Genomic DNA, 18,813 nt, shown 5'->3' with positions numbered 1-18,813 from the left:
AGCCCCTTAACGCGTTATCGCACTCGTGAGGCCCGCAATCGATAGCACCACCGATAGCGGGGAACTGGTTCAGCGAGCGCGACGCTTGACTGAAGTGCGATCTCTGATTGCTAAACTCGGCCTCTTCCGTTTTGGCTTTTCGCCGAGAGTGGACGCGTGTCCAAGCATCCCTCCGGCACGCCACAACCGACACCCACGTGACAAGATACGCGCTGATCCGCCGGGGACTTAAGTCAGCCTTGCGTCTCCGAACCCGCGCCCGACGCCACACCTTTTTTTCCGTATAGTGTTTTTTTGGCGCACCAAAAATACACGTAAGCAAGCATACCCATTGTGAGGGCAGCAGCCAGGCCCCCCTATTCTTATCAATTGCAAGTACCTGAAACTTAAAAAAAAAAAACCCCGTGTGTTATTTCTACCCCTACACTCCCCTCCTCCTTCTCCTACCCTTTTTCGACCCAGATCAACGGCGCAATAGAATCCCGGTAGTCTGCGAGAATATCCGGAGTGTAGAATCCCCGTAGTCTCCGAGAATATCCGGAATGTAGAATCCGCGTAGTCTCCGAGAATATCCGGAGTGTAGAACCCTCATAGACTCCAAGAACATCCGGAGTGTAGAAACCCCGTAGACTCCGAGAACATCCGGAGTGTAGAATCCGAGTAGCCTCCGAGAATATCCGGAGTGTAGGACCCCCCGTAGACTCCCAGTTCACCCGGAGTAGATAAGCCCCGCCGTTCACGCCCGGCGGAATCCCCGTAGACAACTCCAGTCGGAGTCACCCAAGTTCCCCACCAAGCAGCGCGATCGCCCTCTCAGTACCTCGCTCTGCCACCAGAGAGCGTTCTCAGCGGGACCCCCCCAAGTTGCCCACCAAGCAGTGCGATCGCCCTCTCAGTACCTCGTGCTGCCACCTCCCAGTCGGAGTCATCAAAGTTCGCCACCAAGCAGCGCGATCGCCCTCTCAGTACCTCGCTTTTCCACCAGAGATCGTTCTCAGCGGGACCCCTCCGAGTTCCCCACCAAGCAGGGCGATCGTCCCTCTCACTACCTCGTGCTGCCATCTCCCATACAAATTCCTACTACAGGTTCCATCCTTCTATATAAATTTCTTGTACAGGTTCTTGGCCCCGACTGAGGTTTTACCCCGGCCAGAGAACTCCGTGACAAGTGGCACCCGAACAGGGACCTGATAGGGAGAAAGACCAGGAAAATGACTACCTGTATGGGAGTGCGTGGCCCCAGGACGAGTGACATAACCTAAAGATTCCGCGAAAACAATCGAAAACTAGAACAAAAGTGCCCCGACCGTGGGAAATAACCTCAACGAACTAGTGAACGCGCCTGGTATCAAGCCCACGAGCTTACTCGCGAGCCCGTACAGTCCACGCGATCGTGTGTCTATAAAAACACAAACATATAGCCCAAGAAGTACCGTAAAGACTCCAACCAACGAAGACTTTATTCCAAGACGACAACACATCAAAGACACGCTGCAAACATGGACCCCGACCAGAAAATTTCCGGTGAGTCCGTTCCACGCTTGCTTAAATATCCTGGGGTCCCCTCGCGGTGGATTTATTCCCGCTTGAAGGCCGAATTACTAGCCTTCGCTGACGAATTCGGGTTCTCCGCCGAAGGAGTCGTCGACGACTTGCGGAGAAACTTTGTCACCCTAGTTAGGGACTCTGAACAAACCCAAGAGGTGTGGGCTCGACTCGCCGACCTAGGAAGGCAATTTGCCTTACGTGCGCCGAGCCCCGTACCTTTGGGGAAAGAGAAACCTGGCCTTAGCGGAACATAAGCTCAGGGTCAAGCTCCGGCGTCTCCGCCGTAGGCCAGCCTCGAACCAACCCTAGGTTCACTATTAGTGGTCGCTATCCGGGGATAACTAACCGAGAAACTTTTATGAAGCCGAGCCACGACCGGAGCCGCCGCGAAGATCTTTGCGTCCCCGAACGAATTCGTATATGGGGCCTCCAATTCGATGGGTATTCAGACCACCTAGCCTTCATCGAGCAGGTCGAAGGCCGGGCCTTATTCTACGGAATCGACCTTGAGCTCCTTCCTCGAGCCATGGCAGAGCTGCTAACGAGCAGAGCAGACATGTGGTTCCAAACAAGCCGCCTCCAAGGGGCTGACTGGATCACACTTCGGCGCGAATTTCTCGAGTTTTTCCTTCCACCCCGATACCTCCAACGCTTGGACGACCAGATTCGGAGTCGTGAACAACTGGAAAGGGAAACGTTCAAAGATCTTCAGTTCTCATGCAGCATGCGGGCTACAACGAAACCCAAGAGCTGGATAGTTTATACGAAAATGTCGCGCCAGAATATCAGATGTATAACCGACGTAGCGAGTTCCGGACCATTGGGGAACTGGCCCAGTTGGCCACTGAGTTCGAGGCCGTCCAGAAGCGGAGAATCGAGAGAAACAACTACAACCACGCCTCTAAAAATGCGACAGCTTATCGCCCCCCCTCACAGGGTCGGACTCAACCTGCGTTCGCTGAAAGAATTCCCCAAGGAAACCCACCACGCGCATCGCCAGAACCCAGAGCTGCCTCGCCAGCTAGGGTTAACCGTGTAGCAGTATCCGATCGTCGAATCGACGTGCGGGATGCTTGTCGGAATTGCGGGGCACCGGGACATTACAGCCGCGATTGCCGAAATCCGCGACAGTACTTCTGTTGGGACTGCGGACGACGAGACGTCCGGACCGTCGAATGTTGTCGACGTCCACAACCGGGAAACGGGATGGGTCCCCCCAACCGGCGGAGTCCGTCGGGACCCAATCAGGTCTAATGAAACGGAGCACGTCATCCAAGGCAATCAATCGGAACCACGACCTCGACCCCGACCACGAAGACCACTCAGCCGCGAAACTACGCCCAGGACATCGAACACGCCATCAACGGAACCTCGGCTAGGCATAGCCAATCATAGGACATAGGACCACAGAATGACAGGGATGCCAATGCGCCCGAAGAGCCGCAAGGGGTACATGAATCGCACAACGCAGCAACACGCCAAGAAAACGATGAGAACAACAACACAGGAGGAAACATCAGAGTATCAACAGAGAACGACGAAGCCAGAATATCTAAGAACAGCGACAGGGAGCATCAGGAAGATCACAACCAGGAGAGACACGCTGAGAATTCACGAGGGATACCCGACAAGGACACCGAGACCCAGGGGTATCAAATAATCAACCAGGAGTACAAGGAACGCGGCTGCGAGACTAATCCGCAAGTCCAAGCGTTCCTTAGCGAACAGCTAACACAATTTGAAGGAATGGCGGGAGTAGCAAACATAGCGGAGCACCGGATCACCATGAAAGATGACCGTCCGATTAAACAACGATATTTCCCAAAGCACCCTGCCATGCAGCGGATCATAGACGAACAAGTGGACGCGTTGCTGGAACAGGGATGTATCGAACCGTCACATAGTCCGCACAGTGCCCCTTTGGTTTTGGTCCGGAAGAAAACCGGCCAGTGGCGCATGTGCGTGGACTACCGACAACTAAACGCAAAATCCATCCAAAATGCCAATAACTCAGAATCAACCGAAGACCCGGATCAACAAAAAAACACGAGCATTTCAAACAAGCATTTTAGAGAACGAAAGACCATTTTATGGAACCATGACAGATTCCAGCACAAACAAAATGGCTCAGTTATTGATAACAGTGCACAGCACGAATTCCGCAACAACTCAGGACAAGTTGATTTCCAGAACAAACAGGGTCAAGACAACGATTTCCAACTAGCGAATCAAGTTCAGTGGTTCAGCTAACGAAGAAAGCGTGTCACCGCCACGAAGAATTTCATCGTAGCGCTCGGTCGAAGCCAGTTCAACGCCTTAATCAAACCAAACGGTTTGTCAACACAATTCTTCACGATAACGATTGTGAATATCAGTCCGAAGAAGAAGCCGACGTCGAGGGCGAAGTCTGCACAATTAAGCATGCACACAAATTCATATGCTGGAACTGTGTTGAACCAGGTCACCGGTACCACGCCTCAAATATTCAGCTGTCTTAGACAGCGGAGTCAACAAAAGTATCATTGGTGAAAAGATTGCCCAACAAATAATATCCAACAAGCCGTATAACAAATTCAAAAGCGTAGCCGGTACTGCAGAAGGTCAAGTCCAATTCGTCGCTGGCACAATCTCTATCTTGTTAACGTACAACTCTATTCAAACATTGAGTTCTTTACAGTACCTTCTATACAAAAGAGCGTGATATGCGGTATGGAGTTCTGGGAAACCTTTGGAATGGATTGCAAACCCATTGCAAACCTCTCACATCTGTTTATCGACGCACAGAAATCAAAGCTACAAAAGGAGATCGACTTCTTTCCATCCTACGGGAGTGAGGGCATAGGTTTGATCAGATTGATAGAAGTCAGCATTGACACATCTACCGCGAAACCAATTAAGCAAAAGTTTAGTCTCGCATCACGGCTGAGGAACTTGTGAGATGGTTCCAAAGTCGCCTAGCTGGGGCAACCGAGCGGGTCGCAGGTTGCAGATAGCGGACGACCTCTCTCGAGGCCAACTGTGAATAAGCTGGTGGGAGAAGTCAAAAACGGAATCGTGGACGGAAACCCCAGTAAATAAACAGTCCCGGACAGTCAGCGGGTATTTTGCAACGAAGCAATGCCGACGATGCGAGTTGTTCAGCCGCATCTAATTAATTGCTTTACACAAACCCACTCCCAACACAACACCTACCCATCTCCCCTCCCAAACAACATCTCACTCCGGGCCGGACTACGGTGTAATACGGACTGTGCCAAGAGTCAGCCTGGCTGGGGGCCCAGATCAAAAATTACCCAGTCTCAAACGGTGTGCTCAGGGACATGGCGACCCCCTGTTCTAACTATCGCCTTACCCGGGCATCGCGGATCTCTGCCCGGGCGGACCTATCTTCTTCTCCGCAACTCGTGGGACCAAATTATGGAACATATCAAGAAAACAAAGAGAACTTTCAGTGAACGGTCGTGTTTTTGTCTTGCGCTCCGAATTTTTGTTCTTTTTGTCCATAAACCATCGGGGTTTAATTCATATTTTCATACGTCTATATAACTTTTTATGTCCCTAACAACATCCGTTCGCTTCGCGAGTGCATAGTGATTGTTTTGTGTTTAAATTAACAAAATTAGTTTGCACGTCTAATCTCTGTGCAGTGTTTGTTGTTATAGTTATACCCGTTACTCGTAGAGTAAAAGGGTATACTAGATTCGTCGGAAAGTATGTAACAGGCAGAAGGAAGCGTTTCCGACCCCACAAAGTATATATATTCTTGATCAGGATCACTAGCCGAGTCGATCTAGCCATGTCCGTCTGTCCGTCTGTCCGTCTGTCCGTCTGTCCGTCTGTCCGTCTGTCCGTCTGTCCGTCTGTCCGTCTGTCTGTCCGTCCGGATGAACGCTGAGATCTCGGAAACTATGGGAGCTAGGCTATTGAGATTTGGCGTGCAGATTCCTGAGCTTCTTACGCAGCGCAAGTTTGTTTCGGCACAGTGCCACGCCCACTCTAACGCCCACAAACCGCCCAAAACTGTGGCTCCTACAGTTTTGATGCTAGAATAAAAATTTTAACTGAAATGTATTGTTCTCATCAATACCTATCGATTGACCCAAAAAAAAGTTTGCCACGCCCACTTTAACGCCCACAAACCGCGAAAACCTGTGACGCCCACAATTTTCATGCTAGATAAAAAATTTTAACTGAAATGTATTGGTCTAATCGATACCTATCGATTGATCCAAAAAAAAATTTTCCACGCCCACTCTAACGCCCATAACGCTTAAATCTGTATACCGCCGGTAGGTGGCGCATTTTAATCTCGCTTTGCTGCTTGCATATCTCCATATAGCTGAGTAACGGGTATCTGATAGTCGAGGTACTCGACTATAGCGTTCTTCCTTGTTTTTTTCTAATTGCCTTCTTCTTTTCTTCCAAACGCTGTTTGGAGCGGTAAGTGTCTAAACGGTAGTTACCCGCTCTCCCGCACTCCCGCTTATAACTTTGTTTTTGGAACATCTAAAACTTACGCTCCCCCAGCTTACTTACTCCCGCTCATTCTCTCCCGCTCTCTAACTCTCTCTTTTACTTGCGTAGCTTTATTCTCTTGGCACTGTGGTTCGGAATATCGCGATAATGGCTGTCTGCAATTTAAAGAAATGCAAGTCGTTAATTTCGGCTGGACAACAAAGCATTCCGTGCCATTCGTGTGAGAATATTTTTCATGCAAAATGCCTTGGCTATTCGGGCCTGGTACGCGATGCAATCGACATGAGAAGTGGCTTGCGCTACTATTGTGATGAATGCATTGCGTATGAAACCCAGGCACTCTCTATAAGGCGGCTTACAAAAAGCACTGTTACGGAATTAATCCGGAACAGCCGTAAAAATACGGATCTGCTTGTGGCGCTTGAGTCGCAGCTCACTAGCCGTATGCTATCTGAGCCCGATTCTCCTAAGCGTAAAAAGATCGCGGTCGATAGACAACCCACGGTAGCCGCTAGTGTAACTCTCTCTGGCGATCCGGGGTCTGCAGCACAGCAGTCGATCTCAGCCGCCGCACAAATGGTACTGAGATCGAAAGCTAAAAAAGATTCGGTTTCCGAATGCAAAGGACGCGAGATTTTGCCGCATGAGACGCCCGAAAAATCTGCTATAAGCAATACTTTAATAATTCCAACGCCGCATGTTGACTTAACGTCCGGAGTACCGAATGAAACTGGTAGTGCAGCCGTAAATGCCGTAGTACCTAAACCTGTCACATGCGTGGTACCTAAAACAGTCACCTGTGTACCGCAGCGGAAACAAATTTTTGTTTCTCGGCTAAATCCTGACCTTTCATCGCTGGACATTACGGCCTATATCCGTAACAAAGTTCAGATTGATGATTTAAAGGTTGAACGATTTAATTTTCCATATGCTAGGGAAGTATCATCTTTTAAGATCGGTGTTCCCTGTGCTCATTTTGCAACTATGTGCTCAGCCAATTTTTGGCCTGTTGGCATTTTTGTTAAGGAGTACGAAGCTAAAAAAAAGAAAACTCGTTCAAAAGAAGTTGGAAATCCCTTTAAAGAGCCATCCACATCTACATCCTCATCTATCTCAAAAAACTAGATTCTTTTCTTCAGCTTTATTATCAGAATACAAGAGGTTTACAAAGTAAGTTGACCAAATTGTATACTGATAGTTTTTCCTTGTCTTCCCATGTTATTGTTTTTACTGAAACCTGGTTAAAACCGGAAGTTCTAAGTTCCGAAGTTTTTCCAAGTAAGTACACAACTTACAGGCTTGATCGTCCGTCCCGACGTGGAGGTGGAGTTTTAATTGCAGTTGACTCAGAATTAACGTCTGAAGTAATAACGTCCGACGAAATAAATGACATTGAATTTCTGTGTATAAAACTATCCCTTCCGGGTATTTCTATATACATAACATGTTCATATATTCCGCCATCATCGGAATTCCCGACATATGCGAATCATCTGTCCGCTATCCAGTAAACTATCAGATAGGGATCAGTTAATAGTTTTAGGTGACTTTAATATACCTAGGGCGACATGGTCCACCGTCGAAACCTCAAATATATTGTTACCTTCAACGCAGCATGATTTTCTTGACGGTTTGCTTGATATTTCATTGTCTCAAGTAAATCATGTATTCAATTTCTTAGGACGATTACTGGATCTATGCTTTGTTTCCAGTCCAGATTGTGTCTGCATAGCTAGAACCTCTGCAATTACTTTACCAGAAGACCCTTATCACCCAACGCTAGAGCTGACTATTGACACGGGTACAAAAGTGTATGAAGTATCTGAAAAAATAGCTAAACGCATTCCCTGCTTTCGTAAAGCGAACTTTGCACTCATTAATAGCCTTATAGCTTGCTCGGATTGGTCCAATCTGTACTTAAGTACTAATATAATTGAAGCGGTTAATATATTTTATAACATATTAAATGAAGTTTTTGATACATGCGTTCCTACGTATTATCCTAAAATTTCAAACCAACCTCCGTGGTTTAACAAAGAGCTGGCACGACTTAAAAATGTAAAGTCTAGACTCTACAAAAAGTTTAGAGCTGCAGGTTCACAAGCTGCCTTTTCCCGATACTTAAGTGCTCGGTCCGATTTCACCGTGCTTAACGCTCAGTGTTATAAAAACTATTTAGCTCGTTGCAAGACCCAGTTTACACTGGATCCAAAACAGTTTTATAATTTTGTTAATACAAAGCGTAAATCTTCTAGTTACCCATCATCACTTAAATTTGAAAATTCGGCTGCTAGCACTGATCAAGCCATAGCCGATCTTTTTGCACAGTTTTTTCAAACCACCTATTCAACATCAAGTCCTCCAGATCAGTCTTACCCATATGTCATTCCTAAATCAAACTTTATTTGTTGTCCTGTTATAAGTAAAAGCTCACTTCTTTTAGAATTGCAAAGGGTCAAACCAGTCTACTCTCCGGGTCCTGACGGAGTCCCTGGATGTGTGCTTAGGTATTGCGCTGAGACTTTGTGTAGACCATTGCACAAACTGTTTACTTTGTCTTTAGAAACATCCGATTTCCCACACAGATGGAAGGAATCGTTTGTTATCCCGCTTCATAAAAAAGGGAGTAAATTGAACGCATGTAATTACAGAGGTATTTCAAAGCTATCAGCTATACCGAAGCTCTTTGAGAACATTATTACGCCTCATTTACAACACAGTTGTAGGTCCCTTATTTCCTCTTGTCAACACGGATTTATAAAACGTAGGTCAACGACAACCAACCTTTTGGAGTTTACTTCATTTGTTATAGGAGGTTTTAGAAAGAATCGTCAGACTGATGTGGTCTACACTGATTTTAGTAAGGCGTTTGATTCTGTAAGTCACCCGATTTTAGTCCGGAAATTGGACCTTTTAGGGTTTTCAGGTGATCTTCTTAGGTGGATTTTAAGTTATTTGAATGATAGGACTCAAAGGGTCATTTTTAAAAACTCTTTGTCATCCCTAATCCGAGTTACTTCCGGTGTACCACAAGGAAGTCATCTTGGTCCGCTCCTGTTTACATTATTTATAAATGACCTTCCATTAGTCTTAACGAAGTCACGGGTTCTTATGTACGCAGATGACGTTAAGTTGTGCCTGCAATATAATGACCCCGCACAAAGTTTAGCTTTACAATCGGATCTAAATGCATTTCAAACATGGTGCATGGATAATGAATTGAATTTAAATGGTTCTAAGTGTAAACTAATGACCTTTTTTCGTGTCAGCCCCCACTACTCAACGTATACTTTGAGTGGTTGTGCGTTAGATAGGATAACGCATGCTGACGACCTTGGAGTCTACATGGATCCTAGACTTAAATTTTCCGATCACATTACTACTATGGTAAATAAAGCCAGGGGCGTGCTTGCATTTATCAAAAGGTGGTCGAAGGAATTCGATGATCCCTATGTCACAAAGACCTTGTTCATTTCATTAGTCCGACCAATTCTTGAGTACTGCGCTCCTGTTTGGAGTCCCCAATATGGGGTGCATATAGACCGGATTGAGTCTGTGCAAAAAAACTTCTTAATATTTGCCTTACGGAGACTTAACTGGGATACAAGCCTAATACTACCATCCTACTCTAGTAGACTGCTTCTAATTAACTTACCATCGTTAGCTAACCGTAGAACTATGCTTGGTATTACGTTTATTAGAAATCTTATTCATGGTGATGTAGAGAGTCCCGAGTTACTGGGTCGCCTGCATTTTAATGTGCCAAATAGATTCACTAGAAACTATATTCCTTTAGTATTAAATCACTGTATCTCTAATTACGCAATGCATGAACCTTTTAGAGTACTTTGCAATGATTATAATAGACTATATCATCTAATATCTACTACTGACTCACTTCCTATCTTTAAATCAATAATACTATCCTCCCTAGTAACTAATTAGTTTTACTTGATGTATTTTGTCTATTCGTATTGACCTGTATTTTTAATTGTCTATTGTTACATTATCTTTTTCTTTGTCCGCGATTATGTTTACTCGCCCAAAACGGTGATGGGCTCCGCGCGTAACAAGCTTTGCTTGGTGTCGTAGGGCCACTTGTTTGTACTGACCATAGTGCATCAACGTCCAAGAAAAAAAAAAAACACAGAGACGGGTACTCTCAAAAAACCCATGGATAAGCTGAACACTGGTTCCACCATCCATACCAGCACGGTCCAGAAAGGGCCGCATCCCAAACTGGGGATGATGGGTGGCAGAAAGCCAGCCGCAAAAGCCTCCGCCACGTGCGAATCTGCACCGAAAGCAGCGGTAGGCACTGCCAAGGCGCTTGGGCCACCCGCTGGAGCTAACAAATGTACATACGCAGAAAGGCGGACTGCCGCCCAGACTCTGAGCTCACACACTAGGAGCACCGTTGACACACCTTTGCTTGAATGGCTAAAAAAGCTAGAGTGGGCAAGGAAGATGCTTCCTAACTACGGGCAGGACAAGCGATCCCTCGAACTACCCGGGCCCTCGGCGAAGAGATCTAAGATCCAGCCATCGGTCTCTTTCGCCGAAATCACGAAGAACCGTGTACTACTCGGCCTTATTGGCAGGGGAAATCCGGAGGGGCAGGATCCCCAGGAACAAGTGGAAGGCAGTGGAGTCCCACCTTTCCCTCATTTGCCTGCGCATGGTACGGGAGAAGCCAGGCACCTCGCCCTGCTGCATGGACGCTGGCTGGTACCAGGGCAGCGTCAAGGTGGTGGCCTGCGACAGTCAGCGGTCGGCTGACATGTATACACAGGCGACGAGCAAGCTCGGCGAGGTATACGAAGGGGCGAACATTTCTGCGCTTGACTGGTGCGATGTCCCCAGTAGACCCCGAGCGAGGATCTGGCTTCCAGCACCGATCAAGGCGCCGGAGGACATCCTCTTCATGTTGCAAGAATGCAACCCGTACCTCCCCACGAAGGACTGGAAAGTCATCAAGGTAGAGGAGCATGAAGGGGACGTCAACCAGGCGGTGTTGGTTCTGAACAAGGAGTCAGTTGCTCCGATCGAGACTGCTCGAGGAGTGCTGAACTTCGGGTTCAGTGCGATACACATCAAGTTGTATAAGGGCGACTCCAACGCCGCTAGAATCTCTGCCGGCAACCCAGCCGAGCAGGTGCTTGCTGAGGAGTTGGAGGCACCTGGTGGGCCGGAGGACGGCTACTCTACCGATTCGTCGCTAAGCAGAGAGATGCGAGCGCTCGGACCGGCCACCGAGGACGTAGACCTCAGCGACACAGAGGAGGGCGACGTCACTGTGGTGGAGGTTGAAGCTGTAGATGTCACTAAGACTTCTACAAATAAACCTTCACCACAGTAAAGCAGCGTCTGCTGCACTTCTGCTTCGCCTGACCGAAGGCGGAGCCGACCTAGTCCTTGTACAGGAACCTTGGGTAGTAGGTTGCTGGACTAGGAACAAAGGAATACAAGCTTATGCTTGACCCCAAAGATGGTAAAATTCGAACCTGCATATTAGCCAAAAGGCATCTTAGTATATTTCTACTTCGCAATTACAGCAACGGAGACAGTACCGTAGTAAGCCTGGAGATGCAAAGTGGCTCTATAAGGGTTCTATCGGCCTACTTGGCCTTTGAAAAAAAAACCCCTTAGATGCGCTGGTCATAGGACTGGCAGAGGAATGCGAAAAGCTGAAGAACGGTTTGGTAACAGGCTGTGACGCCAATGCCCATCACACCCAGTGGGGTTGCCCAAACAACAACGATAGAGGTGAGTCTCATTTTGATTTTATTCTAAATTCGAACCTATTCTTATGCAATAGGGGCGATGTCCCTACATTCATAACAAAAGCTTGCCAAACGATCATAGATCTAACTTTGGATCGTAGGCGCAGTCAAAAACTGGGCACTGGGACGAGCACTCCTTTTCGGACCATAGATTCATAGAAACTGTATTGTCCCTTGATTCGCCCTTGCCGGTCAGCTTCGCTAATCCTAGACGAGCCGACTGGCACAGGTACAAAGAATTTCTGACAAATATCATCCCCATGGAACCGTCAGAAAGCATCACAAGCCCACAGGAGCTGGACGAAACAGTATATAAATTCACAGAGGCATGCAACACTGCCTTCAAAGTGGCATGCCCTACAGAGAAATCAAGGGGAAGGAAAAAACCCCCCTGGTGGACCCAACAACTATCAATCCTCAGAACCAACTGCAGATGCCTGTTTAACAGAGCAAAGGCGGGAAATGAGGACACTAATTGGCTGAACTACAAGTATGAACTACCCTCCTACAAAAAGGCCATTAGAAAAGCAGAACGAACGGCATGGCAGACCTTCTGCTCTGACATAGAAAAAACAACTGATGCCGCAAGGCTCAGGAAAATACTCTCTAAGACAGCCGCGCCTTTGGGCTATCTTCAAAAAGCAAATGGATCATGGTCAGACTCCAGTAAAGAGTCCTTGGACCTGCTCCTAGACGCTCACTTCCCGGGGAGCCAACATGCAGGTCATCCTCCTGAAAGAGGAGCAGGAGAGGGCATCGAATTAGATCCACTCCTATCAGACCGCAACATGAAATGGTCCATTCATAGTTTCAAACCATAAAAATCGCCGGGACCGGACGGGATAACACCGCCTCACATCCAACAAGCAGGACAAGTAGCCATAAACTGGTTGAAAAAAATCTTCCAATCCATCCTGGCGGTAGGAGAACTACCAACAGCATGGCAAGAAACAAAGGTGGTTTTCATTCCCAAGGCAGGGAAGGCCACTCACACCACAGCAAAGGATTTTAGGCCAATAAGCCTAACATCATTCCTGATTAAGAGCTTTGAAAGAATGATAAGCCTACACATAAGGACCACCGTAGACCCGACACAAATATCAGAAGCACAGCACGCTTACACCAAAGGTAAGTCAACCGAATCGGCGCTACAGTTGGTGGTAAGCAGCATCGAGAAATCACTCAGCATCAAGGAATACACACTGATCGCCTTCCTGGATATAGAGGGAGCCTTCAATAACGTGCTCCCCACTGCTATAACAGAATCTATCACAGAACTAGGGGTTGAGCCGCCAATGGTGAGGCTAATCCATAAATTGCTGATAAGCAGAATGGTCGCAGCCACACTAGGAACCTCAACCCAAACTAGTATATTGAACAGAGGTACAGCGAAAGGAGGTGTACTATCACCCCTCTTGTGGAATATCGCAGTATATAAACTACTGTGGATCCTGGAAGGAGGAGGTTGTAAGGTCGTGGCATACGCAGACAACGTCGCCATCATCTTTAAAAGAAAATATCCACAAACCCTATGGGATCTTATGACCGCTAAACTAAAAATACTATCGGAATGGACGATAGCGGACGGACTCGGGGTAAATCCCTCGAAAACAGAACTTGTTCTACTTACAAATAGGTACAAAATTCCACAACATAACCCACCCATTCTAAACAATTGTAATCTCTCTTTTAGCGATCACGCCAGGTACTTGGGGTTAGTACTATATAAGCGCCTCAAAAAGGGCTTACACAACCAAGAGAGAACCAAAAAAGCGACCATTGCACTTTACTCCTGTAAAAAAGCAATCGGGCTAAGATGGGGCATGTCCCCAAGAATAGTTAACTGGATAAACACAGCGGTAGTCCAGCCAATCCTACTGTACGGAGTGGCTCTGTGGTGGACCGCCTTGCACAAACAATGCATACTGACTCCTCTAAACAAAGAACAGCGAATGGCGGCTTTTCGCATTAGTGGAGCCCTTCGAACCTCCCCGAATGAAGCGCTGAATGCGATCTTGAACCTCCCTAGCCTGAACTTAGCAGGCATGGAAAGGGTCAAATCGGCAGCTATTCGACTGAGGGACACAGGGCAGTGGAAAGCCCAATTCTATGGCCATGCTAAAATTCTCCAGCATGATAAATCGATTCCGAAGATCACGGATCTATGCAAAACCATCGAATATAGTCACACACCCTTTGAGGCCCTGATTCCTGATAGAGAGGAATGGACGCAATCTGTTTCTATACAGATGGCTCCAAATTAGAAGGACACGTGGGCGGAGGTGTATACTCCGAACAATTAGATATCAGGATATCAGATATCATTCAGGCTCCCGAACCACTGTAGCGTCTTTTAGGCGGAGGTCCACGCTATAAAAGAAGCACTAACCTGTTTAGGGAACTTTAGCCTCCAGAGAGGACACCTAAACATATACAGTGACAGCCAAGCGGCTATTAAATCGATCTACTCGACAAACACCAACTCCCGTACAATAGCAGACTGTCGCAGATCTCTCCACGAGATGGCAAATCAGTTTACTATCAGCCTAATATGGGTTCCGGGTCACCGGGACATTGTAGGCAACTGCATAGCGGACGAATTAGCCAGGCAGGGCACCACCAAGCCTCTCCTCTTAGGAGAGGTGAATGTCAGTATGCCCATGGCTACTTGCAAGCTAAACATAAAAAACTACTTCAACACACTAGCCAACATTGGTAAAACGCACCACAGTGTCGCATCTCTCACCAGACATGGCCTTTGATAAACAACAAAAAAATCTGGGAGTTACTCAAAATCAGCCGCACAGAGTGTGGCATGTTGATTCGAGCTCTTACAGGCCCCTGGCTTGTTGGCCGGCAGGCTAAAAGCCCCGCAAAATGATTTCTGCAGAAGCTGTAGGGATGAGGAAGAAGTGGAAACGGTAGAACACCTTCTCTGCTTCTGCCCAGCCCTATGCAGACACAGACTGAAACACTTAAGAAGCCCCTTCATCGACGATCTTACCGACATATCGGATATTAATCTCAAAAACATAAGTGCCTTTATTAAATCACCCGGGTGGAAGACATGCTGATCAGCTTAACACAGGCTGAAACTACTAGAAATGGGACCCTAGAGAAGGAAAAAACGAGATCATGCGGTATCACAATGGACCCATTGAGGTCTAAGTGTGTCGGACTATAGTCCGACAGCCGCCCTAACCTAACCTAACCTAGTCTCGCATGATTAAAATGGACGTTTTAGAAGAGGAACCATTATCGCCTTGGATTTCTCCGGTTGCCGTGAACGTTAAACCGTTCATCTGCCTAGATCGAATGACCTGTGAGAAGACAGCGTTTACGTTACCGAATAGTCCGCCGTACTAATTCAAAAGGTTGCCATTTGGTTTGACCAACGCTCCGCAAGCCATGTGCCTTTTCTGCTTACAAACAAAATCAGTGCTGTCTGTGAATTTCCGGTACCAAAAACTCAGAAACAGCTACCTCAGTCATATTCCACCTAACAGAATTGTAATGTCGCAAAGCCTTTCAATGGAATGCATATGCTCAAAAGGCCTTCAAGAACATCAAAGCCAAGCTATGTTCTGCTCCATGTCTCCTTCACCCCAATCACGAGAAACCATTCATTCTACCGTGCGATGCCTCACTACATGGTGTTCGTGCAGTTATAGCCTAATGAGGCGAGTCTGATTGCAAATAGCGTTCATGTCCAAGAAGCTTAACAATGCCCAACTTAACAATACAGTTACAGAACTCAAATGCATGTCTATATTCATGGGGATTAAAAAGTTCAGGATGTGTATTAATGGAAATTTTTTCAAAATAGTCAGTGACTACTCCAGTTAGTGTTGGCTTATGAATCAATCCGATCTACGCGGTGGACTGGCCAGATGGGCTATCAAGCTGCATGGTTACTCCTTTAAAATCGAGCATCGTAGGGAAGTGATCCTGCCGAAGTTGCTGCGCTAAATATTGAAGTTCACTCTGAAATCGATCTCGCATCTGATGCTTTCCGATCGGCAGATTGTTCTGCACTCCGGAAGAAACACTCGTCCTCAAAGCTACCTGACTATCAAAATGTCGATGATTGCATCTAACACCGTCCATTTCCCAATTCGATCGATACTTCACCAGCCGATTGTTAGAAGTTGTTCGTACCCGAGTCGTTGCGCCAAAGCGTCATCTATGCCGCCCATGATCAACTATCCTCTGCGCATTATGGAATGACTAAATGGCGGATGCGCTCTCCGCCGTCGTTTTTACGCGGTAATCAACGTGCGGGACTACATACGCAACTGCGAAACGTGCCACACCACAAAGTATCCCACGCGATCCCTAAAAAAACCTATGGGCGCCCAAGTGCACAGCGAAAGGATATTTCAAAGGCTCTATCTGGATTTTATTGAACCATCTCCGCGTTCCAAATCTACAAAAATAGGCATATTTATTATCCTGGATAACTTTTCAAAAGGTACTTTTCTTAAAAGCTCACCACTAAAGTAATAATCAATGAAATACAGGACGAAATATTTCCTTGTGTTGCCTGAAACAGTCGTAAGTGACAACGACACTCAGTTTAAAAGCCGTGACCTCTCAGACTTTCTTTCGAATTACGGCGTTCGCCACATGTTCACAGGTTCCTATACTCCGTAGTCCAACGCAGCGGAGAGTCAACAGTGCACCGTTTGTGAAAATCACTTATTTATTATTATAAGATAAAATAATTATGTGCTATTTTAAGTCATTACACCGATTGCTTTGGGGCCTAGCGTCTTTTCGCTTATTTGAAATTAACCAGTTTAGTTTTTGTGTTTTGTTTGCATTTAATTTATCAACTTTTGCACTTTTCGCGGAGCTCGCACGAGACACGTCCACTCTCTTGAATTGATGTATCATGTGAGGCTGGATTAAGCTGACGATCCTGTGACGCTGGATGAAGACGTGTGAAGCCGGATAAAGATGTGTATCCTGTGAAGCTGGATGAAGCTGTGAATCCTGTGAAGCTGGATTAAGCTGACGATCCTGTGACGCTGGATCAAGAAGCATATTCTGTAAAGCTGGGTGAAGCGGAGTATCCTATGAAGCTGGATGAAGCTGAGTATCTTCTGAAGCTGGATTAAGATGACGATCCTGGAAGCTGGATGAAGCTGAGTATCCTCTGAAGCTGGATGAAGCTGACGATCCTGTGAAGCTGGATGAAGCTGAGTATCCTGTGAAGCTGGATGAAGCTGACGATCCTGTGACGCTGGATGAAGAAGCTTATCCTGTGAAGCTGGATGAAGCTGAGTATCCTTTGAAGCTTGGAGAAGCTGAGTATCCTGTGAAGCTGGATTAAGCAGACGATCCTGTGACACTGGATCAAGAAGCGTATCCTGTGAGGCTGGATGAAGCTGAGTATCCTGTGAAGCTGAATGAGCTATGGTTTCCAGGTCGGGTGGATGTAGTGAACTTAACGGGTCTTTTCACCAGTCCGAGATTCAGCTTTTGGTGGAAAGGGGGTTGCTGGAGTGTGATGTTGGTAAAGGATCACGTCGGGGTCACCAATGTTTGTGCCTAACCGAAGTAGACACTAGCAAGACGATCGCGTCGCGGCAATGGTAACGATGGTTACTGCGATGCCGGACCACAGCCGACGCGGAACTGCGCTGAGGTTGAGCTAACTTAGGTTAGCTGCTAGTGGAGATAGTGTATTACAAGCCCTATTCCCAGAGGTAGGAAGTAGAACCGCGGAGTTATGAGATGCGTTGATACCTGATTTATTCTTCATTTGATACATGCTTATATACTACTTGGAACACGGAAGATTCGTATAATGATTAGTGAAATAAGCTTTATTCTAAAGTAGGTATGTAGGTAGGTAGGTCAGGGAGTTTTGATTATGGTAGCGGTTTGCGTAGTTGGCTTGGCTGACACTGCAAAATGTGCTGACTGGGTTAGTGTACCGTTGAGTCGGTAAGACTGTAAGTTAGTGAGACATATAATATGCTGATCAGCAATTCTCATCTGCAGTGGGTGCTACTGAGCGCCTGGTACTGTTTTGTTGGGTGCTGGTCATGTTGAGCACCCTTGGGTACGAACAAGCTGCTTGCCGCTAAGCAGTCCAAATAACAGATGGCAAATCTACGAATAACAATGAAGAACGCCAATGGCGTTTCACGGCACAAGCTTGAAGTAACACATTTCCTGAATGAAAATCATGTCGACATTATGCTATTGGTAGAGACGCACCTCACGAGCAAATACAACTTCCAAATAAGCGGCTACACTTTCTACCCCACAGACCATCCAGATGGTAAAGCCCACGGCGGAACCGGCTTCTTAATCAGGGAATTAATCACCAAAGGTTTGCAACTAATTACTTGCAGGCTACGTCTATAAAAGTGCAGTCAGGTAATGAACCCCTCTCCATATACGCTGCCTACTGCCTTCCTCGCTTAACAATTTCTGAAGGACAATTCATGGACTTTTAGAACTTACTTGGAGGCCGCTTTATAGCTGCAGGGGACTATAATGCCAAAGACACGCACTGGGGATCACGCCTTGTGACTTCCACAGGAAGGCAATTATATAATGCAATCATACAACCAAGCAACAAATTAGACTATGTTTCTCCTAGTAGCCCCACATACTGACCAACAGCCGAAAGGAAAGTTCTAGACTTAATAGTCTTTGAGGTGACAAAAAACATTCCACGCAATGTAATAAGCGCCAAAGCGCTTTCGGACCTCTCGCCACACCATTCGCCAGTGCTAACAACTCTTCTTCAAAGCTAAAAACTACAGATCACTCCCACAGGCTAACGTCCAACAGAACCAATTGGTTAAAATATAAAAGGCATGTAAATTCACACATTAAATTAACCCCTCAGTTCAACATCGAAGCGGACATCGACTGCCCTACCGATGCTCTTGACGACGTACTCGTGGAGGCAGCCACTATCTCAACACCACAAGGCAGGTACGTGCAAACCAACCACTTTGAAACTAATCTGCAAATTGAACGGCTT

The sequence above is a fragment of the Drosophila suzukii genome, unplaced genomic scaffold (assembly GCF_043229965.1).
Source record: "Drosophila suzukii unplaced genomic scaffold, CBGP_Dsuzu_IsoJpt1.0 scf_4, whole genome shotgun sequence".
NCBI lineage: Eukaryota > Metazoa > Arthropoda > Insecta > Diptera > Drosophilidae > Drosophila > Drosophila suzukii.
The sequence above is the reverse complement of the archived record's forward strand: the minus strand, read 5'-3'. Positions refer to the sequence as shown.